We start from the raw sequence: 22,414 nt of genomic DNA, 5'->3' as shown, positions 1-22,414 counted from the left end.
TCACTTGTTTTCCATATGATTAATGAGGCGTCTCTTAGACTTGTGGATCAGCACCACTGGTCCCTTGCACTGTCGCATTTCATCTAGTCAAGCTTCCATGGTTTCAGATAGACTTCTTGCACTGAGAAATTACATTCCAAGTGAGTTTGCTCGAAGGCCACAGGCTCTGGCTGAACGATGTAGGTGGAAAGCCACTGAACTACGCCAATTCTTGTTGTACACTGGTCCAGTTGTGCTAAGGGGTGTTCTACAGCCTCAGATCTATGACAACTTCATGCTGTTGTCAGTAGGCGTGTACATTTTGGCAAGTCCAAAATATTGTTTGGAGCTGAATGACTTTGCTAAAACTCTGTTGGTGTCATTCGTTGAACACTTTGGCCAGCTTTACGGTGAAGAGTTTTTGGTTTACAATATTCATGATCTGGTGCATCTCAGTGAAGATGTCAAAGTCCATGGCAATTTAGACCTTATATCAGCATTTCCCTTTGAAAATTTCTTAGGAAAACTTAAAAAATTGGTTCGAGGGCCACTTAATCCTTTGACTCAGGTGATGCGCAGATTATCAGAGATGGAAAATTGCAGCTACAGTCCTGATGTTAAAGAGGCAACTCAAAAACTGGAAAATGAGCATATGGATGGGCCAGTGCCAGAATGCTTCTCACGACAAGTTTGTCAATATAAAGTGCTTGTTTCAGATGATGTAGTTGTGAAGGTCAAAGAGAGAGATTGTTGCATCAAAATTGAAAAAAAGTTGGTGTTGGTCCAGAACATTGTTGAGGATAAAGGAGTAGTGTACATTGTGGCCAATGAATATAAACAGGTGGAACACTTCTTTACATATCCTATTGACTCAAGAGAGCTTGGAATTTATGTTGTTTCCAACCTCTCTACTAACATCAAATGTTTCATGATTAGAAATATGCCCCAGAAGTTGGTGAGATTACCATTCCAAAACCGATTTGTTGTTGTTCCACTGTTGCATTGAGACAAATAGCCCTTTTGCTTTAGTATTTCAGTAGGCTAAAGAGTATGTTTCTGTGGTTTTGATTTGTTTTATCTTTAGATGTTTCACATAGTTGTTTTTGACAACACCAATGAGGTAAAAGTTGTGCCTTCCATCTGGATAAAAAAATGGAGAGTGCATGTGGCCTCCAAATAAAACTGATATAGCAAAAGCTATAAAATTGCAAGAATGTCCTGGAGATGAATGGAAGCCCCATAAGGCCAGAATTATTTTCACATCCCGTAAGTAACATTCTTTCACTTCTTCCTATAAACTGAACTAATGTTATGTATTACTAAAATGCCTCATGTATTACTTAAAATTACTTTCCCAGATGACTACAATGAAGCTAGAAGAAAACTTCCTCAAGCTGTTGATCACACTGACATTGGAAGTGATGGAGGGAACTCACCAAGTCAATTTAAAAGAAAAAGAATGTAGGGGAAATAATGTGTTTTAATGTTTTGTATTGTTTTGTTTTTTTAATGAATTGGTGGTGCACAACATTTACTAATAATTGCATATCTTGAATTTATGGAATATGTTCTTAGACCTAAAAGCAATCTTTTCCCTGGAGAGGATGACGATGAGATGGAAAGCACTGTGTAAGAAAAAGTCAAAGAAAGGGTAAGAATCTTCTGCAATTTTAAATTAGTTATTTTATCATACCAAATAAAGTTCTAAGATCTTTTGTACTTCTGAGCAGAAAGTTGCCCAATGCTCCAAAGCTCGTCAGGCAGCACAAAAGTCCTGCATTAGAACCAGTAAAGCAAAACAGCCCCAAGCTTCACCAAAGAAGCCACAGAGCTCCTCAGGTCCACCCAAAAGGCCACAGCGCTGCTGACCTCCACCCAAAAGACCACAGGACTACTGACCTCCATCGAAGAGGCCACAGTCCTGAGCTTTTCCCAAGTGACGACAGCACTCCTGAGCTCCACCCAAGAGGCCACAGCACTCCTGAGCTTTACCCAAGTGACGACAGCACTCCTGAGCTCTACCCAAGTGACGACAGCACTCCTGAGCTCTACCCAAGAGGCCATAGCAGTCCTGACCTCTACCCAAAAGGCCATAGCAGTCCTGAGCTCAACCCAAGAGGCCTCAACAGTCATAAGCTCCACCCAAGTCAGCACTATAGCACTAATAAGTTATCTTCAAGCAGGCACATCATCACCGAGCGCTGTACCTCGAGGCACGTCAGCCCTGAGATTCGTCCATTAAGGCATGCCAGCAGTGAGATTCACACGTCAAGCAACACCAGCACTGATATAAGTAGACCAAGTCATGCCAGCAATGAAATTCTTAGATCATGCCATGCCAGCTCTGAGATCCGTAGACCATGCCACGCTGCACCTCCTCTAGTCCCATTGAAACATACTGAGCCACACCAGTCCAGGGAGCAGACATCTAGTTTGCAAACATGTGAGTATATTTATGTTTATTATAGTTATGTTTTTTTTTTTTGAAAAAAAAAAAACAAATCTCTGGGAAATTACTTCAGATATTTTGCCAACAACCTCCATAAATTAATATATCAAGAATGTTTTGTTGAGATGTTGTAATTTGTGATGTTCCAGAAGTCCTGACGGTGATTAATCCACAATTGTTGTCATTTAGCATGTTAACTTTTAAATTTGATTTGCATTGGAATAGTTTTAGTAAGAAATAGTAATAATACCAGCAAATAGTCTGTTTTAACCTAATTAAAGTGACTGAAAACTAATATTTCTCTTTCTTGTTTTCTTCTTAGCCCTCCTGCGTAATATATTAACAAAACAGGAAATGATGATGGACCAACTGCGAATCATCTTCAAGACCCTGCAAAGTATGAAATCGACTGATGAGTCAGAGACAGACCTCGCTCGAAATTTGTTGCCACTTAAAGATGTCAGTTCTCTTCAGGACATGGAGGAACAACTGCAAAGTAATCCTGACCTCCAAAAACAGTTGGTATGTAGGCAAATGAAAACTGAGGTGACTAGCTTCAGTGTTTTCCACAGACTTGCACTCTATTTGTGGTGGCACTTCCCCTGTTAAATGTGGGAACAGTAAAGCCGCTTTTCTGTGTGCACACATTCAAAGCACTCACACACTGACATCCACATCTCAGATGCACACACATACTGAATTGAGTTCTCTTCTGCTTCTTTTTGTGCTTGGATGAACAAATACAGACAAAATGACATCAAAATGGTCATCTTTTCTAACAGACGGATGTAATTTGTAATGTATTTTTGTGAGAGAGAGAGAGAGAGAGAAATAAATGTTACCAGTGTCACCTATTAGTATTCAAGTATTTCATGATGAATTAAACCATTGCTTTAAAAAAAAAAAAATCATTATGATTTCAGGTACACGCACTGGCTCTCAAAGGTGGGGTGGATGTTCATGAGTGCATTTGGAGGATTATGCATGGACTGGTTACTAACGCTTTGGCCAAAAAAATCAATATGAGAGGAATAAATGGAAAAATTGGTTTCCAGCGCTTACGTTTACGGGATGTTGTGATTGGTAAGTTGTACTTCATGCCATAAGAGTGGTTTAAGTTTTAAGAATCATTACAATGTATTTAAATTCAGGTTACAAGGGGAGTAGAGGAAGAAAGCAGAGGAGAACGAGATGATGGAAATGTGAGGGATGAAAAGGGGGAGGGAGAAAAAAAAGGGCAGAGGAAAAGGAGAGAGTGGAGAAATTGGGGGATGAGGAAAGAAAAAGATGAGAGAAGGGGACAGGAAGAAGGTATATGTAGAGAAGCGAGGAGGTAGATAGTGGTGAGCAGGAGAGAGGAGAAAAAAAACAATTCTGTTATTCTTTATTTTACAGTGTCCTTGCTACATGTTACATGTACTTACTGTAATAATAACAGTGAATTATGAATAGTTACATGCAGTAACTTTAAACCAAACCTTGATACTAACACTATAGTAAGTAATTGATACATAATATTACTCTGTTCTTAAATAACAATTACAACTGTAAAAAGGACACCGTAAAACATAGTGTAACCGACAATTCCACTAAAACCGAACCCGGGACATTCTGGTTTGATATATACATACATAGACCAGTTTAAATCGAAAGTGTAGACATACATGACTGGTTCACATGATTCATAATGGACTTATTATTTTCTGCTGAGCAAATTGTGTTGAACCAATCATACCATTGCACTAAGGCCGAGATTTAAAAAAAATAAATTAAAAAAAAGTGCAGTCGTATATCTGTCCTTATTGAATTGCACATGACTCTGAAAAGCAACTGCTTAGACTGGATTTCTCCTGGAGCCATATTGGAACCTGGTAGGAGGATGGTGCCAGCTCATTACTGATCTGCATCAATTTACAGTCTCTGTGTAGATGTTACAGAATGTCTTTCAATAGGTTCTGGGTTCAGTTTTAATGTAATTGTCCTTTAAAATCCAATAGCCACATTGTCTTTTGATACAGAAACTAATTTCAGACCATGTATGTTTCAGCGGCTGTGAGGCGTAACCGCCTGACGTCTGCGGCCACAGAAAAGGAAATCGATTCCACCATTAAGAGATGGCTATATCTGGCCCCGGATAGGGATGGTGGCAGAAGAGAAAGGATGAAGAGAAAAGAGCGAACAACTGGTTAACAGACTTGCGATTTGTGTGCACAGTGCCTCTTGTTCATGAGCTGAATAAGATGTTTGAAGAGTTGTGTGCAGTGGCTCTTGTTCATGAGCTGAATCAGATGTTGAAGAGTTGTGCAGTGGCTCTTGTTCATGAACTGAATCAGATGTTGAAGAGTTGTGTGCAGTGGCTCTTGTTCATGAACTGAATCAGTTGTTGAAGAGTTGTGTGCACAGTGCCTCTTGTTCATGAACTGAATCAGATGTTGAAGAATTGTGTGCACAGTGCCTCTTGTTCACTTGTTCAAGAGCTGTGTGATACATGGCATTGACATTCAAGAAGTTTTTTGTTTGTTTGTTAATTGTTTTGTTTAAATGTGAAACAATAAAAATTTGTTAAGAATACTGTTGTTTTTCAGACATTTTTCAGCTGGGCCAAGGGTGTGTATAAAGTGGCTAGATCAAGGTTTAGTTGAGGCTGACAGCAACATAGTGTCGGCCCAGATCCGGCCCACATCTTATACACGTGGATTCCACACGGCCCAGATGTGGGCCGGATCTGGGTCGACATTTGTTGCTGTCTGTTGTTTGGTCCTACAAAGGACCAGAATAGGGCCAGCTATAGTCATACATTTGGCTGAGATATGGCTATGCCATGGGCCATATGTGGCCCGAGTTCTGGCAACAAGACCTGGTCCAGTCATGTACTGTAATTCATTGCTGTATTTGGGCCAAGTGAAAGTGGGTTGTGTGGCCCATCACTGGGCCAAACCAATGTTGCTATGCGGGCGATGTCTCAGTGGTTGCAACCCACTATTATTAGTGCTAGAGGGAAAGGTGAAAACACTTGAATTAATGCATGAATGTCTGACGGGGATGGCACTTGTCAGTTATTTGACTGAATATGGTTGATTGCTGGTTATACAGAAACATTTCAATTTTCCTTCAGATCATGGTGCTTAAACTAGTTCATGAGTAAGTCTTTATTTAAAGATGAGTCTGCACAAACCTTACAAAAAATAAATAATTAAATACCATGCACCAGCAAATTTTATACTGACCACAGCCATAACAGGCATCTGGGAGGTGCTGTGGTCCCTTCCATGTCTCTTCCCTGGTCTAAATCCAAGCAATACCAGCTTTATATTGGCCATTGCTGCAAAAGGACCATATTTCTGAGTGGTTCACCCAGGGTTAACCTTTGAGTTCATGGAGAAGAGCCACTTTTGAATTGCAGGCTGCACAGAGGGAATAGCAAAGACCGCAAAAGCTGTCATATTTCTTGTGTAAAGCGTAATAGATGATGGAAAACAACAAACAGCTGCTTATATGTGCACTGGAGGACACAATCACTAGTGTTAGACCTTCTATACTGTGGGAATTGTGTTATTGTAAAAACTTGATGCATCTTTGAAGTTGCAGTTGCAGGATGCATCTGAATTGATTGTTGTCCTTGAGAAACTGACTTGAAAGAAAAGAAAGGGGTTAAAGTATAAACCTGAGGCAAATATCTACCTTCTGTGGGATAAGATCCATGTGATCTATTCACTGTCGATCTCCTCCAGGAAATATCTCACTGAGAAATCTGAGATCTTTTAAATGCTTTTTATCCCCCTCCTGAAATAGATGATAGTGATTGGCAGTCATAACACCTACACATGTGAAGAGAACCTTTCAAAAAGGTGTGCATTTGCATAAATAATAAGGATGCTCGTAGCTGTTGAACAGCTTCTACCACTGGGAGCTTTCCAAGGTAATGAGTGATTACATTGACTGCAATCAGGGACCAAGCTGCATGTTTCTCCTGCATGAGAACAAGGCATTTGACAATATGCGCACCAAAATTAAAGTTGGTGTGTGTTCATGTGTGGTTAGTGTTGGGAATTTTCCTTTAACAAGTAAATTGTTACATTTATTAGAGTACGTTATTGAGCATTTCTACAAAATTATTTAAACAAACACATTTTTTCTTCTTTTTTTTATTATTTATGTGTTTATTTATTTTTGTTGTTGTTATAATGTCACATTAAAACTGGCTAGGAAACATTCTATGCCTTAATCATTTATTATTTTTACTTTGAAAATACATTTTCTGCATATATTTTAATGTGTTAGCCCTGCCCCAGACCTGGACTTTCGATCTTAAATCAATTTAATTAAATCAAAATCCATAATAAAATTATGAAATGTTGATCTAAACAAATAAACAAAAAACATTTCAATATCTGTTCTGCCATTTAATTGCAAAAACATATACAATGTAACTTTAATCACTGTTGTTTCCTCAACAGAATTTACAAGATTTGAGATGTTGTGAAAATGATACTTTGATGGAAATTTGCATGACTTTCAGAAAAAAATAAATAAATAATACACACATCTATGTTCACTTTGGTCACTGTTAGAAAACAAATTAAATAAAAAAGCGAGAGTTAAAAAGTGTAATTTTTCAAGAAATACATTTTTACACAGGGCCAAAATTGTCCATAGTGGAAAACACAACACCTTATTCATAATAAAATTTACATTAATACTTTTTATTAAAAGTAAAGTGATAATTAATTTAGCATTATTTTTGTAATAAAAAGTGGTACAAATATTAATTCTCCTAACATAGTTTGCATGAAATGTCTTTATCCCTTTTTTTCTTCAGTAAGCTATAATGTACAGTCAGACAGTCATTTTTGCTCTTTCTAAAATGGATTCACTCTAAATTCTGATTGCAAACTGAAACTGTGGTAAAATACTGAAAACCTGTTGCCAAGTGAAGAAATATTGTTGACTGGACAACTGTCTGTTGTACAATATGCAAACAAATTGTCTCACCGCGTAATGCATCGATTGACCAACCTGAATAGTATTCTGTTCTATTTATCAACAAACAAATAAATTAAAGAATGGAAAATCAGTTTATATAAAAAAGCAACCCAGGTATTATAGTGTAACATGATACTTAAGGTAACATCTTACTTTAAACAAAAAAGCAATTCCAAAAATTAATCTGAAAAACTTTATGTGCATTACTCATAATAACACTGTTGGTTAAGAACAATTAACTAACTAGTTTGTGTGAGTGTGTATCTGTATCTTGAAAGTATGGACTACTAATACCTTTTTGGCCACAGATCTATTAAAAAATAGATTGTCTCCTCCTGACAGTTTCTCTGCTCTATGTGTCTTTAATTTGAGCTTCCTGTTACAGGTGTCAGTCTTCTGGTCTGCTCTTTCAGCCCCCTGTCCATTACAGTTGTCAGCACTGCACAAAGTTCTGGCAGAAATTGCGTTTAAGTCTTAAGTCAAATTATAGGCAGGCTATTGCAATTCAGTTTAACCTGACAGAATATATGTATATTTCAACGGTTGGTTGAAAAGACACATGGCAAAAAGTATCGGTCGAGATTCTTAATAACTGGAATACATGTTCATTGAAAGACTGTATCCTTCAAAATGTCCAGAGAAAATAACTGTGTACAGGATCTCTGTTCGTATGGGAAAGGAGAAACGGGAGCTGAATCTACATTCAACAAGACTTTAATTAACACAAATGCTGAACTGAAAGCATAACATCACAATATAAACACATATGAACACTGCTGCGTGTGTGTCTCTCTCTCTCCCTGGCAACTTCGATATCTCTATCCCGCTGATTGGGCAACTCAGTGCCAGGCCATGCCCTCCTCCTCATCACATACCCCCAATGCCCAATTCAGGCCATTCTCCAGCTTTATTTACTACTTACTCCCCCCCTTCCTTCCTGGGGGAGGTGTTACCCCATTGGCCACTCTGCTGCCGGCATGTCTTCCCTGCCTCCTGGTTAGGATGAGGGGAGGGAGATTGGAGAGAGAAAGTGAGCGGGAGAGCCCAAAAGAGAGACAGAAAAGAAAACACTCTTCTTCGGCTCCCACTGACACACTACCCACCTGGTCCTCAGCCGCTCCTCCGTCCGGGGGATGGGGGATGGCAGTGGACTCCTCCTCCTCCTCCTGGCGGCCAGCAGCAGCGAGTTCTCCTGGACAGCGTGCTTTTCCTCTCTCTCCCTGGCATCCCTGGCTCTTCCTTTAGAGAGACTCCCACTGATTGGGCAACTCAGCACCGGACGTGCATCCTCACGACCCGGCCACACCCACACAAACCAATATACTTACATGCTGTACAAAGATCATAGTATCAGAGCAGCCTGAAAATAGAACTCAACTTTCTGTTAAGCATCCTACAGGTTTTAAAAATGGCCAAGAACACGCATACTAAGAAAAATCACTGTTTGATGAAAAATAGCAATCACCATGATGGCCGGGGAGAGAAACACTGATCTCTTGTGAGTTATGGGCATAAGAGGCATAAGAAGACATGCTCTATTTGGAATATCATTATTCCACAGATGCACCGGGGCTCATTTCAATAGACCACGCTGGCAATATTTTAGCTTGACAGGTGAGGGACTGTATCAGCATCAGATAATGACACTCAGCTAATATCAGCTTCAGCTGCTACGGATCGTGACAGATGAAACATTGCTTTATAAAGCTATTTAAGATTTATCAGGTGATTATCCTTGGTGCTTGGGTTGTTAGCTGTATAAATAATTGTGTTAGGAGCTGACACTTAGAACATGGTTGTAATTTTAGGAAGAAATACATTTGCTGGGCCATGGACATCCATTCATGAACTTCCGTTTGGTATCTGATCAAACAGTTTAAGCAAACAGCTATCAGGACACATAGATTTTTGCCCATTACTCTGATTTTGCGATGCATATAAACACCTTTACTGGCATTCTTACATTTACAAGTATTCATTTGGCAGATGCTTTTATCCAAAGTGACTTACAAAAGAGAAAAACATAAGCAAATCATCTTATGGAGGCAGTGGTACAAAAGTACTTTATTACAAAGTTTCACTAGCATCAGAATAGTATTCAAAACATATACAATATGCAATTATTATTATTGTTTTTAGTGAATAGTTAACCTGTTGATACGCAATCCACTGTACGTGGTGGTACGTCACTCTGCTTACACTTAATATATAATTTACCATCTATAAATGTAATTAATCTTAACAAAATTATACATCTTTTCAAAGGTCTAAGGGTTCAACATTGATATCTGATCTCTGTTTCACTATAGCAATGATGCAGAAACAGCAATTTAGTTATTTGTGCCAGGAGTCCAAATGAAAACATGCAATATCAAAACGGGACTTCATACATTTGTTATGAAAACGCAATCACAAGATGAATCCAGTTCGCCACACTTGGGTCAATTGTCCACGACAAGCGTTCATTGAAAAACATCCAATAACACTTTTTGTCCCTAAAAGTGATAAATTTGAGAAATATTGATATATTCTCCATTGTTTACATGAGATCTCGCCTGAAAGAATTACACTTCGTCATTGATCTTCAACAAACTATGCAGTCTGAGCAGCATTCATGTTGTAAAACTCCTGTAAACAAAATGAGCCTGTCTTCAAAGTCTATTTTTAAGAATGCTGCATGTTTTATTCATAATAGCCAAGCAGTGCAGTCAGATTGTGTGCTGTCTTGAAAGGCGGAGCCTTAATTTTACTCTATACCCCAACGGCGATTTTACAGAGAAAAAAGCTTGCAGGAACCTGATTTTTTGTTAGATCATCTTCAAATTTGAAACATAACTTCTTTAGACTTGTGGCTTTGAGATAATTGTATTTCTGGGTTGTCTTGGTACTTTTATTATTGTTTTTGTTTTTTATTATTAAAAACATATTCAGCACAAAATATTCCATTACTATAAACTTCAGCTTCTCTAACTTTAAAAAATAACAACATATATTGATTAAATGAAGCCCAAAGTGTCTTCTTTCAAAAGATACTACAAATGTGTCCATACTCCAAAGGGTCCAGTAAATACAACCACTGAAGTTCAGGTATGTCATTTTCATGGTTTGTGCTCAAAAAGGGGGTGTGTATCAACAGGTTAAGAGCTCTTGGAAAAGATGTGTTTTAAGTCATTTTTTGAAGACAGAGAGTGAGTCTGCTTCACAGATGGAGTTGGGAAGGTCATTCCACCAACGTGGTATGATGAAGCTGAAAGTCCGAGAAAGTGTTTTGGTGCCTCTTTGTATTGGTACAACAAGGCAATGTTCCTTAGCCGACCGCAGGCTTCTAGTGGGCGTGTAGCTCTGCAGAAATAATTTTAGGTATGTTGGAGCAGACGCAATGACTATTCTGTATGCCAGCATCAGAGCCTTGAATTTGATACGTGCATCAACCAGTAGCCAGTGGAGAGAGACAAAGAGTGGTGTAACATGTGCTCTCTTTGGTTCATTAAAGACCAGACATGCTGCTGCATTCTGGATCATTTTCAGAGGTGTAATTGCACATGCAGGGAGGCCTGCAATGAGAGCGTTACAGTAGTCAAGTCTAGTTATGACAAGTGACTGAACAAGCAGTTGTTTGGCATGTTCAGATAGGAAGGGTCTTCCTGATGTTGTAGAGTCTAAATCTACATGATCTTGTGGTCTTTGAGATGTGGTCCGTGAAATTTAGTTTGTTATCAATGGTTACCCCTAGATTTCTGACCGTTTTTAAAGGCGTTACTGTAGTCGAACCCAGCTGCACGGTGATGTTGTGTTCAACAGCTGGGTTGGCTGGAAAGACCAGGAGTTGTCCGAGATGTCTGCCAGGCAGGCCAAGATTCAAGCAGTCCCGGTGGTATCATTGGGCTGGAAAGACAAGTAGAGTTGTGTGTCATCGGCGTAGCAGTGGTATGAGAAACCATGTGCCTGAATGATGGGTCCCAGTGATGTTGTGTAGAAGAGAAGTGGCCCAAGCACTGATCCCTGAGGTTCTGTCGCCAAGGCGGGGTCTTGTGTTCTCATCAAGTGATCAGTGAGCTTCTTCTTTTACTGAAGGACTGACAAGATGTCAAGCTGATCTGAACATTCTCATCACACTCATATCATCACAAATGCTGATTGTTATCAATAGTGATTGTGTCACCCATGCGTATTTCATGCCTTTTTTTCCTACAAAAAATAAAAAATACATCTGAAAGCAGAGCCACAACAAAAGTCTTTTGTATTGAACATATTTCTTTCCTCACAAAATGCTGCATATGAACATACACATTTTACTGCAAGCCTCGAGGGGATAAATACACAATCTTTCAGGGAGTAACAAGGTATTTTACTACATGAATCACACACCTTTCTCATTTAGCTAATTTTCTCCCTTGGTTCGCTTAGGATCTTTAACAAAACAATCGGTCTGAGACCTCCTCGTCTGATTGTAAAAACACTGGAGCGGTTCCCTTGTGCATTCAATCTGATCCAACGGACCAACAAACAAAACAATATCTCTATAAAAACCATAAACATACCTGATGGATCTTTGAGGAAGAATTCTGTACATCAGCTGTCACAGTAAGTTCATAATAAAATGAAATAGCTTGGTGATTTGATGCCAGGCAAAAATTGACCACGAAGTTTTGTTTCAAAATCAAGAGCAAACATCATTCTCATACATCTATTATTTTCTCATCACCTTGTTTTTCTTCCAGACAAACACAATAGATCTGTTCCAAAACCTATTGAGCTGCCTCACTGTGCAGTACCATTTAAAAGGGCCATTCAGACTAAATATGTTCAACATATAGAACAGAACAGAAGATAAATTTATTTAAACTTGACCAGGCTTCTAGAAAAACTTAACACTCATGTGCAATATGCACAATGGTCAAAAAGATTAATCTAGAGCAAGTTTTCAATGAAAATATTTTTACTGCAAAACACATTCTAAGGTATATTGTAACTTTAATAATAATTTCTTTAAAAATATATTTTTTTATTTATATTGTTGATTACTGACAAAAAATGGGAGTCCTTGATTTTGTCACCATCTAGAATGAAAATTTGTTGCAATATGTTCTGGAATTGCCTTAGCTGCAAAGGATTCATGCTCTGCTGCATTATATTCTAGTCACAACAAGGAATTTAATAAGACAGCATAACTTTCCTACCTACTGTTTGGGCAGAATTTCTTTCAGAAATTTGCCTACAGTATGATACCTAAAATATATCCTAGGTGGGTAGCTCACTGGGTTATGGAACAGAACTAATTTGTAATTTGCTCATGAAATACCTTCTAGTACAGCTGTTTAAATGGCATGTAATCCATTTTACTTCATCAACTTGTTACTTTACATCAACAAATCAAGCAACAGTTCTCAACCTGACAGTTTGAAGTTATAACTATAGCAGGGTTATAAGTCATTCCATGGAGTACAACCTCCACCCTACACCCACCTACACACCATCCAGCAGATCTGATAGCTCCTTAAGTGCATTAAAAAGCTTTTTACACAAAGTCTGATGTAATGGTAGGATTAAAATAAACACTTGGAGTTTGAATGGGTCAGTGACTTTAAGGGAAGGGGCTTTCTGGTCCACTTGTCTCCATACTGCAATCTATTGTTAAGCTCCAGTAGCCCATTGACACAGCCATTGATTTCCTGATTAATGTACCTCTCTGTCATTGGAGTTTAGAGCAGTAGACATCATTTTAATGTGTGCATGATCAATAGCTCCATCAGCACTGAAAATTTCCAGCAGGCAGACAGCGGGAGATTCTGGTCTGCACTACACAACCCCGTTAACACGCAGAGCAGGGCCTCTCAGCCCTCCATTTCCTGTTAAATATCTGACATGTCTGAACTATGCAAAGAGGTCATAGGAGCCGCTTCATTTTGAGCACGCTGGTTTTGTAGAGAATGAGTACATTTTAATCCAAGCAAAGGTTAGAATCAATCTTCAAGCAAATGCACAACACATCTATGATCTAATTAATCTAATACACATCAATCTATCTCTTGACATTGCTGTAAGCACTGTGGGGAAGTCCTTCTAGACGACCGTTTTGAAACCTTTATTCAATTACGGCAATCTTCTGATTGGCAATGGTGTCTGAACCCCGCCCCTTTAGGCATGCAGTTGGCTTATGTGTGGGCGCTCAGTCACCATTTCTTCAGAATTTTCTTCCTTCAAGGCTACAAATTTTGCCCTCCTCTTGAAAACCCTTCTGCTTCGCCATCAACATACACTTTGGATGGAACTTCTCAGCAAGACGCGAACAGGACGACTGTTCATTGCCTGTGCTCAGTGCCTGCACCGAGAAGCTTTCCACTCCTGTTTGATGCGGTGAAGAGGAGTTCTCCATATCACCATCGAAGACGCTCTCCGTGAACGAGTTCTTCGCATCAGACACACATCGTTGTTCAAAGTGCTACTTTAGCAAAAATCTACCTGCTTCCCACAGTGCTCCGGATGGAGTTTCTGTGTTCTTTTTATACAGTTGAAATCAGAAGTTTACATAAACATTAGTCAAATACATTTAATTTCAGTTTTTCACAAGTCCTGACATTTAATCATAGAAAAATCCCCTGTCTTAGGTCAGTTAGGATCACTACTTTATTTTAAGAATGTGAAATAGTAGATACTAGTACTGTAGAGATAATAATTTATCTCAGCTTTTATTTGTTTCATCACATTCCCAGTGGGAAAGAAGTTTACATACACTTTGCTAGTTTTGGGTAGCCTTCTACAAGCTTCTCACAATAAGTTCCTATAATTTTGGCCCATTCCTCCAAACAGAACTGGTGTAACTGAGTCAGGTTTTTAGGCCTCCTTGCTTGCACATACTTAATCAGTTCTGCCCACAAATTTTCTATTGGATTGCGGTCAGGGCTTTATGAGGGACACTCCAATATTTTGGGAATTTTCCCAGCTGCTTAAAAACTCAGTGAATGTAAACTTCTGACCCACTAGAATTGTGATATAGTCAATTAAAAGAGGAACAATCTGTCTGTAAACAGTTGTTGGAAAAATTACTTTTGTCATGCACAAAGTATATGACTTGCCAAAACTATAATTTGTTAATATGAAACCTGATGAGTGGTCATACAATTTGTTTTAATGACTTCAACCTAAGTGTATATAAACTTCAGACTTCAACTGTATATACTATACAATATTAACTAATGAGCCACTTGTGTGATACCCGTCTTTTTAAAGATGTAGTGTTTCCTTTGCAAATGGCACATCCCACCATCTGATGAGCATGAGAGCTGTGCTCACTGCCTGGGCTGTGTCCACAAACAAGCAGCTCTTATGGAGAAAGACTGCCCTCACTGCGAAGGCATAAATCTCCGGATATTGCAATCTAGGATCTACCTTGTTCTGAGGAAAGATCCAGCCTCTCGTGCCATCCCACCCACCCACCTCTTTTGTGTTAACACCCGAGGGACATGAGGAGACACGGGGTTCTGCAAGCCCTGCAAGCTTCCTGAACTTCTTATCTAACGTCCTCGTCTGTGCAAAATGCACATGATGAGCTCCGGCCCTCTATTGGAACGCATAGGCTCATTACGATGGGGATGATGCTGTGTCACTCGCTTCAGGCCAGTGGTTCACAGAGGATGTTGCCACCTCTTCCCCCAGTGAGAGTGAATAATGTTCACAATCCATGGATAAGGAGCTTCTTCGGATTCTCGAGAGAGCAATTTAAGAGCTCTGTCTTGAGTGGTCCATTCCAAAAGAGCCAGAAAAGTCTCCCCTGGATGAATGTTTTTTGCAAACCAGCAGTCCTCAACAGACCACGGTCCAGAGGAGTACACCATTCTTCCCTGAGGTCCACATGGATCTCACAGAGACCTAGCGTGCACCCTACTTTTCACACACTCAGGTCGGAGATACTGCCGTCCACTCTAAAATGGACCACTCTGAGGAAAAATGCTACTCAAAGCATCCCCTGGTGTAACAGGCTCAGCCCTTAAACAAGCTCAACTCTGCCATAATACTGCCATGGGATTGAAATCCCACCCCACCCCTGAAATCCCAGGGGTGTTCCAAGCCGCATCGACTGACGTACACACTTGCTGGAAGAGCTCACATAGCAGGGGGCCAAGATTGTTCAGCACTCCACAGCATGTCATTGCTCCTGGTTATTCAAGCTAAGCTTCTCAAATAATAGAATGAGCAAGGATCCGATCCAGAGCTGTTTAAAGAGCTCCACACCACTACTTATTTGGTGCTGCGAGCCACGAAAGCTACAGCTCAGGCCATTGACAAAGCGATGAGCAGCCGGGTGGTTCTGGACCTTCAAATTTGGCTAACTCTCACGTAGATGCAAGACGTAGAGAAACACACCCAGTTGTTGCCTGACGATCTCTTTGGTAATGCTGTGTAAGACATCTTAGAGTTCTTCATTGTGGCACAAAAGCAGTCTTAAGCGATGACACATTTTCTGCCAAAGAGAAGCAGCACTTTCCTTTTCACGGCACACTCCTGATCTAATTCCGGTCAGTACCTGGCAAAGAATCCATTTCTCGCTGCCCCAGCGCAGCCAAATGCTACTGTTGAGCCATCTGTGAAGCCACACAAACCTTACCATATCATACGTCCCACACACTATGCTCAACCGCTTCCCAATTGTGAGCTGTGCTTTATCTCCTAGTGAGCAAATCAATAAGCCTGCTGTCCCGCTGCGCCTCATGGGCATATCAGACTGGGTGTTAAAAACGAACGAGCGTAGTTATAATTTACATTTATGCATTTGGCAGACGCTTTTATCGAAAGCAACTTACAGTGCACTTGTTACAGGGACAATCCCCCCGGAGCAACCTGGAGTTAAGTGCCTTGCTCAAGGGCACACCAGTGGCATCTTGGTGGTGCTGGGGCTTGAACCCCCAACCTTCTGGTCAGTAACCCTGAGCCTCAACCACTGAGCCACCACTGATTCAGTTTGTACAGAGACCACCTTGCTTCAAGCACCGGTGTTGCTTGCAGAGATTCACAATCTCCTCTCAAACAATGCGATAGAGACTGTCCCAGACTGCGATACACACAGCAGGGTTTACAGCTGTTATTTTCTTGTTCCAAAGATAGATGGCAGCTTCAGCCCATTCAAAATCTGAGACACTAAAATCACGTGCTGGTGAAGTGTCCATTCAAAATGATATCTCAGAAACAGATGTTATTGCACATCCATCCTCACTACTGGTTTGCGTCAATAGATCCGAAGGATGCGTACTTTCATGTTCCAATTTCAGTGCGTCACAGGCGGTTATTGAGATTTGAATTTGAGGGACTGCGTATCAATTCAAAGTTTTTCCTTTCAGTCTATCTCTGGCTACCTACACATTCATGAAGTGTATCGATGCAGCGCTCACCCCATTGGAAATGAACAGAGTGCGTGTTTTGAATTACCTCGACGATTGGCTATTACTACTCAATCAGAGGCACTATTAAAATCTAAAAAATCTTCTTGGTTATATATATGATACAAATTTAGGCAAACCTTTGATTCTTTCTGCTGATCTCAGACGCTGTTTGTTTGAAGTGGTGCTTGTAAACTGCGCATGCCCTTACCTCCCGAATAAACCATGCCCCACCTGATGGTACATCTGTAAAATGAGACTCCATTTATTACACAAAGTTACATGTGGAAAAACCAGTGGAAATGAAGACACAAAATTATAATTAATAAAACAGATTAGACACAAAAACATTTCAATGAGTGCACGCATGTCACTTGATCCACAAATGCTCATTCAATGCTTCACAGAACCATTTTGTGTTTCATTTGGAACATCTTCATTTGGTTGCATACACAAACTGTGATTTATTTGTACAAAAGGGTACATTTATATTCACAAATATGTCTCTATCTTTTACAAATATGTGCACATTCATTTAATAATAAATTATACAGACACAAGTAAAAATAAATTTGCCAAACTTTTCCCAAATTGGTGTGTAGATGTGCCCACACTTATGGATGAATTTATGACTTATTCATTGGTAGTTGTTTGTGTATGTCAGCCATGGTAAAAACAGTGAAACAAAAGTCTCAAAATTCTATTAAATAAAACAGAATAGACAAATACATGTTCAAAACATCACAAGGCCATTTTGTATTTAATTTGGAACGGCTTCCTTTGGTTAGACACATTAGACATGTTAGAATTGTGTTACATTTATACAAAAGGGAACAATTGTATTCACACATATGTCTCTATTTGTACAAATTGCTACACATTCATTTAATTCTGAATTATTTTCAACAAGTTGAAAGGCATTTGTGTGTGAATGGTATAAATAGGTACTATATAAATTAACTTTACTTATTCATCCCATATATTTACCCCTACCATTTAATTTAGATGAAGTGCAATCTATGCATATGTTATGCCCGAAGAGGGATTGCATACATATGTTGAGTGCACCCATCAGTTTAGTGTGTGGGATCACCTTTTTATTTGTTATGGAGGACACAGAAAGAATTGTCCATCTCCAAACAAAGGCTCTCTTGCTGGATCATTGATGCCATCGACCTCGCTTACGAATCACTGGGCGTGAATTTCCCTATTGCTGTCAAAGCGCATTCAACCAGAGGTATGGCCTCTTCATGGGCATGAACAAACAGTGCGTCCTTTAAGGACATATGTTTGGCAGCAGGATGGTCCACACAAAACACGTTTGCAAGGTTTTATAACCTGGATGAGGCATCCATCTCTTCACAAGTCCTCTCTGTATAGAGCGCTTCTTAATTTCAAGCGGGTGAACCCAAGCCATTATTACGGGTAGGCTACCGACTTTAATGAACACAGCCACCTATATATACTGTATGCTGTGGAACTGCTTTTTTGAAGTCATAAGCACTCCCATATAAAAAATAAATACATTAGACTACATTAGTTTCGATCTGGCATCCGCCATGTGGCACTATTAATAAACACTTTAATATGACTTTCATGTCGACTTGTGGCCTGTGACTCCTTATGAATATATATATATTTAGTGTTATAACTCTGGGAGTGTAATGTCACGTTGTGCGGTGTGATGGGACATCGTTCCCCATAGTGCTTACAGCAATGTCATGTGAACTGAATCGATAGGGAACTTCTCCGGTTACATATGTAACCTCAGTTCTCTGAGATGAAGGGGATGAGACATTGCCAAAGCTGGCCGCACTACTACTTCAGAGTTTCATAATACGAGTGACTCACTCTTGTCCCTCAGTCATAACATTCGGAAAGAAATGGTGACTGAGCACAAGCTTATATAGGCCAAATGTGCGCCTAAAAGGGCGGGCTCAGACACCACTGCCAATATGAAGATTGCCGTGATTGAATAAGGGTTTCAACAAGGTCATCTAGAAGGGCTTCTTTATGGTGCTAATAGCAATGCCTCGTTCCCTTCATCTCAGGGATTCGAAGTTACATATATAACTGGAGATGTTAACAGTAAAGTATTACAAGCTTATTTGCTTATTTTTCAATATTTTTTTATTTATTTTATTACTTTCATTTATTGCGTATTATTATTACTTACCTATGGAGATTTCTTTCTTGTTTATGCCTATTGTTCCATCCCTTCTCTCATACATATTTTCATAAAGTTTCTGGTTGCTCATAGACCAGCAGTTTTATGAAAACATTTACATTTTAATCACAGGTGACCTTCTACGCTTGCAGTATTGTTAAATCTCAACTATGCAGCTTTGAGAGAAAAAAGTAGTGTGTATGCCTGTTTTATCAGGCTTCTCAAGAGCAGAGGTGGGTAGTAACACAATACATTTATTCATTACATTTACTTGAGTTACTCTTTGAAAAACAAATGTACTTTTAGAGTAGGTGGGTATGTGGGTTAAATGTTTTTACTCTCACTCAAGTAAATTTCTAATGAAAAAATTATACTTTTACTTTGTTACAATGGGAGGCATTCCTTTCGTTACATTACTGGGTTTAATTTTAGTACATGTGTAATTTATTGAGAGATTATTAAATGGGACTTTTACGATAGCGGAAGTTCACACAGCTGCGCGCACTGTCACATATTGTCACTCGAGCAGAGTCCATCACCTCTTCAAACAAAGTGAATAACTGAATTTGCTCCACACAGTGAAAAAAAAAATAGTTTTATCATGCAATGCCTTCATTTAACACCAAGACAATCAGATATTTCAAGATTAAATTTGAAGCTTCAACTTAAGGTAGCACTCTGTGGTAGGTTGTGGCTCTCATGATAATGCAGGCTTTTCTGTGACATGGTGATGGTCATTTTCAGTGTGATTCTGTAAATATGGGCTCTTGAGACATCTGTTTTTAAGTGTACATTTTCAAATCAGGGCATCAATATATCAGTGCGCTTTGTCTCTCATCCTGCAGAGAGAGTGAAGTGGCTCTTGTCCAAAATCATTCACTATTTCCTATTTAGTGAATAGCAATGAGTGCACTATATCTCAGCACTGAGTGAACGAAATGAATGACTGAATTCGGATGCTGACATGTACACCAAGCGTCGGAGCTCTGGGGCTGTCACAGAAACAACGTCACATATGAACTTTACTTGGGCCTTCCTTGTTATTCTTATTAAATTATATATTAATGCAATAAATCTTCATTCTGTTTATCATTTTTAATACATTTTAATATAAAGAGTAAGCACATTTTATTAAATGTATATTCTTGTATTTATTTGTTATAATTTAGTATCTTTAAACTCTAATGCAAGCTGGGTAGTATTTCTCATCCGACCAAATTATCATAACCTAGATGTTATAACTGAATATTTAAATCATCCACGGAATTATCATTTTCACTGTGTGCAGTGTCCTGAGTTAAAATAATATCACCTTCATGAATTATTTAGTAAATAAAGAATTATTCAAGAGGTTAATGGCAAAATTCTATATAAATATAAATAGAGGACATTTTAAAATGTTTTTTTTTTAAAAGTTATTTAATACATTCAGCATGAAACAAAACAATGCAGGAGTGAATGAAGCAGTAAACTGGCATCTCTCTCTCGCCTGCTCGCACTCATGCTTTCGCTGTAATAATAACTAGAAAGGTTTCCAAACCTCTCTTCTTTTTGACAGATTAAACCAGCTCTGACAAGAGTCCTTAAAAGGATATTTCACCCAAAAATTAAAATTGTCTCATCATTTACTCACTCTCGTGCCATCACAGATGTGTATGAGTTTCTTTCATCTGCTGAATACGAATGAAGATTTTTAGAAGAATTTCTCAGCTCTTTTGGTCCATACAATATAAGTGAATGGGTGCCAACATTTTAAAGCAAATTTTTTTTTTGAAATCACACAAGTCAGCATTAAAATAATCCAAAAGACTCCAGTGGTTAAATCAATATCTTCAGAGGTGATGTGACAGGTTTGGATGAGAAAAAGATCTGTTTCACATTCTTATTCTTGTGTTATTGGTGGTTCACATTCTTCTTTGCATATCACCCCCTGCTGGGCTGGGAGAAGAATGTCTAGCAGAAAATGGCAAATACTGATCTGTTTCTCACCCACACACTTCTGAAAATATTTAACTCATATGGATTACTTTTATGATTCCTTAATTAGCTTTTTGGATCATCAAAATTTTGGCACCCATTCACTTGTATTTTACTGACCTACAGACATGAAATATTCTTCTAAATATCATAATTTGTGTTCTGCAGAAGAAAGGAACCCATACATATCTGGGATGGCATGTGGGTGAGTAAATGATGAGAGGTTATTTTTGGGTGAACTACCCCTTTAATGTGATAGCTCAGCCATAATTTTACATTATGTCATAATTTCCCTAACCTCATGTTGTTCCAAACCCATGTGACCTTCTGTATTCTGTGAAACACAAAAGATTTTGTACAGAATGTTAGAGACTGAAAGTCTCAGTCACCATTCACTTTCAAAGTACAGAGGAAAAAAACATTAACTGAAATGAAATGGTGTCTCAGGCTAACATTCAGTCTAATATCTACTTATTGTGTTGCATGGAAGAAAGAAAGTCATATGGGTTTGGAACAACACAAGGTGAATGTTGATAATAATAATAATTCTGTAATACATGTTGAATGTGTATTATGTAATGGATTTTGTGAAACTAACTAGTTGTCCACTACTTGAGTACTTTCTTACTCTTACTCAAGTAATTATTTATGTTAGTACTTTTACTTGAATAATAATTTTTTTAAGTAATTGTACTTTTACTTGAGTATAGTTTTTGGCAACTCTACCCACCTCTGCTCAAGAGTAACACTTTGAACTTAAGAAGTAGTGCTGATATTTTAGAACAGTGTTTTATAAATTCACCCCCAATTTTATTAGATTGTTTTGTTTTGTTATGATTTAAAACAGCTATTCAATTTGTACTGTAGGCATTTTTGTCTTGCAAACCCTACACACGCTACTGTAAGCAGTCATGCATTTACAAGCATGACTAATAAATGTTGCAATGATGCAATGACAAAAAAAAAAAGGATACCCAGCCATATCAATATAAACTATTGATTTGCAGGACTTTGAATTAGATCTGACTGATCCGACAAAGTATGCCAAGTATTCTTAAACATCCCTGCTGTGTACAGAGATGAGCAATGATGACTTGAGAAGATTATATTGTAACAATGTTTATACATTTTAATTTCCCTAAAGTATTTACACCCTTAGTAATGTTATGTAGTAAGCGATCTGCTTGTATTTCGATCATCAGGTGAATTCACATGTTGACATATGGAGAATGCCAGAAATAAAGGTGAATGGTAGAGGCCTTATTAATACGTCTATTGATGTAATGGTGTCTGATGAAACAATAAAATGGGAAAAAAATATAGGAGTATTAAAATCAATTTCTATTTAAACAGTTATTCTTTTGAGGTAGATAAAACAGACAAACCTCTGTGTGTGTGTAGTGCAAAATGTATCCAGCAATATTTAAAAGACACAACTATTCTAAATATTAATGAATGGGGTATAGGAACAGTTGACTCAAAAAT

General features: G+C 38.6%; 1 long non-coding RNA gene across 1 annotated transcript; it reads left to right on the top strand.

The window, feature by feature from the left end:
* Positions 1–2,299: 2,299 nt before the first annotated feature.
* On the top strand, positions 2,300–3,497 carry LOC127635238 (uncharacterized). The gene is made up of 3 exons (XR_007969452.1): positions 2,300–2,422; positions 2,751–2,950; positions 3,352–3,497. It is a non-coding gene; the product is annotated as an uncharacterized LOC127635238 (long non-coding RNA).
* Positions 3,498–22,414: the final 18,917 nt, after the last annotated feature.

This window comes from Xyrauchen texanus, chromosome 42, assembly GCF_025860055.1.
Source record: "Xyrauchen texanus isolate HMW12.3.18 chromosome 42, RBS_HiC_50CHRs, whole genome shotgun sequence".
Taxonomy (NCBI): Eukaryota; Metazoa; Chordata; class Actinopteri; order Cypriniformes; family Catostomidae; genus Xyrauchen; species Xyrauchen texanus.
This window is presented reverse-complemented; position numbering and strand designations above follow the sequence as displayed.